This window comes from Glycine max, chromosome 7, assembly GCF_000004515.6.
Source record: "Glycine max cultivar Williams 82 chromosome 7, Glycine_max_v4.0, whole genome shotgun sequence".
Lineage (NCBI taxonomy): Eukaryota > Viridiplantae > Streptophyta > Magnoliopsida > Fabales > Fabaceae > Glycine > Glycine max.
Window position 1 is genome coordinate 31,494,748 of NC_038243.2, and position 4,727 is coordinate 31,499,474.

The 4,727-nt window shown below is 34.0% G+C and overlaps 1 pseudogene; it reads left to right on the forward strand.

The window, feature by feature from the left end:
- The first annotated feature begins 1,242 nt into the window (after window positions 1-1,242).
- LOC106799300 (serine/threonine-protein kinase BSK5-like) overlaps window positions 1,243-4,727 on the forward strand; it is a 32,598-nt pseudogene continuing 29,113 nt past the window's right edge.

Below are 4,727 nucleotides of genomic sequence, written 5' to 3' on the forward strand. Positions count from 1 at the left end.
AAGCTCTTGCAAACCTAACATCAAAATGTAAAAGCAATCAACCTCAGGTAAAGAGAATAGACACAAAGTAACACAATGGAATTAGTGATACTACATTTTATTTGTATTACATTTTATTTTCTGTGTTCTGAGCATAATTGAATTTACATTGAATGCCAAGGTATCAAACTTGCAAAAACCTAATAATCTTTTCAATACATTTCCTTATTGTATCAAACATGACGTGTTTTAGACACTTGTTCAAATCTTTTGTGATTGTTTGTATTTGGTTTTTAATGCTATTTCAGTAACATGACTATTTTAGCTTTGGGAAAAATTGCTTCATAAAGCATGTTTTATCATTCAATTGCTAACCAGTGAGGTCCCTATTCACGCAACATGCAAACCTACTAATACGCAGTGCTCACTGGATTTGTTTCCAGCCAAGCCCTGCATTTTTTGTGAAAGCCTGGGCATATCCAGTGCCTGAACTTCTATAAATTACCACAACATATGGACCCACCATAGAAACAAAGACAGCAAAATAGAGGCATACTTAATTATTCAAGTTCAGCAAAAATCAGTTGCCCAAATAACGAATTAGTTAAAGACAACCTACCTCTCTCACATTTACAGTTTTATACTTGTGCCAAAAAATAGGAAGTAAACCACCACATAATGTACAAATTATTTCACTTTTTTCATGTCTCAAACTTCTTAAACGATATCACTTAGGATCTTGTAGGTGATGCATTGAGAGTTCAATAACATTAAATCTACCAAGATAAAAGACCACATAATTGTTGATAACCAGAATTTAGCTCCAACACAATTAAGTGTCCAAGCATTCAACTAAAAGCCTAAAGCTTTACGTGGCAATGTTTAAATTGTACTACAACCAGACTTGGCATAAAACAAGAAAGAAAATTCCTTGCAATTTTACTTTTCTGTAATAGAACTGATTCTTTTATAAAATATAACCAGAGGATTGCTTGATGCACGAAGCTCCGACATTTCAACATGTTAGACTGATAGAAGTAGGGATGGGCATGCTTACCTCAACAATTCCTTAGCAGCTATCAAGCATGGTAATGATGGAGATTTTAGATTTGTCTCACAACAAACTATTGGGAGAAATACCACAATCATTAATTTAATTGAGTTTTTTTATCCTCATTTGATGTGTCATATATATATATGGATGGGGAAATCCCAGAAAAGGGACAGTTTCATACCTTTCCACCTACAAGCTTTCAAGGAAAGATGGATCTCTACTATAGTCATGACACTTCAGGCTTTGTTCTTTCTCCGTCAGATGAGACGTGTGCTCGGCCTCATCACCAGAAGTTGGAGATCATTGGTTTTCCATTTGGGTTTGGTGGTGTTGCTGGTTTTCGTATAACCATCGCCATATCCTTCGCTTTTGGATGGCTATTTTCATAGTCTCACAATGGATATGAATTCATGACCCTGCCATGTATCAATCTAGTGGCGCTAAGAGTGAAGGAGTTCAACATTAGAAAGACATGTAATAAAGCGATGTATTACTGAGTTTATTTAGATCAGTTCAAATTTTCATTAATAGCATGTGGTTAAAAGTTCAATTGTGTAATTGGATATCTGACAAACTACCTTTCTCTCCTTCTGTAACCACGTATACTTCACGTATTCCATCTTCTAACGGTATTAAAGTTAAATTCATTTTATGGATGCTTACTAGAAATACACATGGAGAGTTATTTATATACAACAAGATTTATATCTAACTAACAGACTTTGTAGTCCTAACAGATAACTAACTTAACCATTTACAATGTCATAACTTAGTTGCTTTAAAATAATATAAGTCCACTGGAAAAATATGTATTGCTTTGTATCAAAATATAATAACAATATCTGGCAATGCCTTTTTTTTTTTGCCTATTTGCAATCGAATTTAGCAATTTTCTCGAACAGAACATTGCATAAGTTTATTGGTCATAAGTCATTTCAACAGCATGATAGGGATTTTTAATTTTTAGGATCAGCACTACTGGAGTATAATTAATTTGTCTCAGATCACCACCATTGTTCAAAACATGTAGCACCAGATTAAGCACATTTACCTACTTGATGCCAATTTTTTAAGAAGAGTTAGCACATATGAATCAAAAATGTATATTACTATTAACCATAAATGAAAATATTCTAGTGCAGACTGCAGAAAACAATGTTTCAGAAGTTTATCAAAGACCTCAGAAGGTTTTATCCCCAGATCTTTGCAGAATGCAACAGAAATTGCTTTCCTCAAGGTCTAAAATGTTGTTTCGTAGGATATATATAATTTATTACTTGAATGACATATATTATATATAGTGATCTAAATAATAACACAAATAAAAGTAGATAAAGATGAGTTGTTAGACTCAAATGTTAATAGCATGTACTTCCAAAACAAAAGCACTTTAAACTCATGCATAAAAAGAAAGTAGTTTCTATGAGAAAAAAAATGTGCTAATTGCTCAAACTAAGTGATGATACATGATATGACCAAGTATGATATTTGATGTTTGAGATAATATTATAAGCTAATCATTTTACCACTGGTAAATTTAAACACACTTATGAGCATTTCCTATGTGCACAGAATTTGATATCTGCGTAGATACAATCTACAACGTAGAACTAAATGTAACCTGCTTCTTTAGATGGGAGCAGATGGTCTAGTCTTGAAGCATCAGTCCCAAAACCAGAGCAGGAAGGATGCATAACAATAGCTTTTACCTGTCATGATAGATCTAATAATAGTTAGACACACAAACACACAGATGAATCAAGTAAAACTGCAATTTATCTAAAGAAAACCTTGTTCAATTAATTGTTGTGTTGTTCTATCTGTGTGTGCTCTTTCTCTTAGACTGAAATACCAGATCATTTGTTGTTAACATAAGCCACTGGCATGTGATTCTCTACCCTATCTTGCTGATCCTCTATTTTCATTTATTTTCCAGTTGGGTACCAAATGGGATTTCATAGTTTCTTTTGTCTGCCATTTTGATACCATATATCAGTTTTGGGACTAGTACTCTTGAATCGCAGAACTTTATAAGTAGTCCTAATGATCTGAAAGCCTTGACTGGATTCTCTAGTTGCTTAGAATCAGCTATTCCAGACTGGAGCAGCTCCACATTTGCAGATTACTGCACTTGGTCTGGTGTCACATGTGTAGGCACAAGGGTGGTTTGATTGGAACTAGGAAGCAAAAGACTTGCTAGGAAAATCTGTGAATCCTTAGCTGGTTTGGATCAACTAAGAGTCTTGAACCATTCTCATAATTTCTTCACTGGCTCTCTTCCAGACAACTTGTTTCTTCTTCAACACTTGGAGGTCATGGACTTCAGCAATAATCATTTTGAAGGTCCTATAAATACAACTATCTGTTCCTCTTTACCTCGGCTCCAGGTATTTAAACTATCTAATAACTTCTTTTCTGGTGAGATTCCAGGAAATTTGGGTAATTGTTCCTCTCTGAAACATCTGTCCATTAATGGAAATGATTTGTCAGTAAACCTTCCAGAAAGCATCTGTTTGCTACAAAATTTGAATGAACTATACCCGTAGGATAATAAGCTATCTGGGTCACTAAGTGAGGGACTTGGTAAGATTTCAAAGCTAGTGGATTTTGACATCTCCAGTAATGAATTTTATGGAATTCTTCCTAACATCTTTGGGAGCCTAAGAAGGCTTAAGTTTTTCTCTACCGAGTAAAATAAATTTGCCGGTCAATTGCCTGCATCACTTGTGAATTCCCCATCTCTTCAAATGTAAATGCTTAATATGATCAACAACTCTTTGGGTGGTTCAATTAATTTGAATTGTTCTGCAATGAAAAATCTAACCATCATTGGTCTTGGTTCTAATCAATTCCGTTGTCCAACTCATGGTAGTCTATGGAATTGCTCAAGATTGGAAGCAATTGATGATACCGGTAACCATTTCAATTGTGGGATTCCTGTTAATAACAATAATCTTCAGTCCTTAGCTGAATTCTACCTTGCAAGAGCTAGACTGCATAATTTATCAGCAATCCTAGAGGTTTTAAGTCAGTGCAGGAATTTAAGTTTTGTAGCACTAACAAATAACTTCCGTAATGAAGAAATGCCACAACCACAGGGTCAAAATCTTGGATTCAGTAATCTCAAGGTTTTTTTGCTGGCAAATGGTCAGATCAAAGGTTCATTTCCAAAATGGTTAAGTGGATGCAAGATGCTGCAAATGTTAGACCAAGAAATATATTTAAAGCATGAAGAATAAGGACCCTAAACTAATATAGAAAAACATCTATAGAAGTTTGATTAATCTATTCATTTGACTCCCGCAACTGTTCTCATTTTAAATTTTACTCCCTATATAATACTAAAACTGTCAGTTTTAGTCCTTATACATACATAAAAGATAAGTTTGATGATCAGTCTCCATCATTAATGTTACAAACCTGTTGCGGATTAAAACATACAATTTTCATATATATATAAGACAAACTAAAACTTAAAACTAGACCATATTAATAATTTTACCTCGAAATTTTATATATCTGCATTTGTAAATCTAAATGCACTCATTTGTGTCATCTTTGAAGCAATAAATAAGACTTAACCTGCTAAAAGTTGACCATTTCCAGACTCCAACAACCTTAGCATGGAGAGCCTCTTGCACATCTTTCCTGTTTAAGTATGTGACTGCTTTATCATCATACAAAGATCCATCTT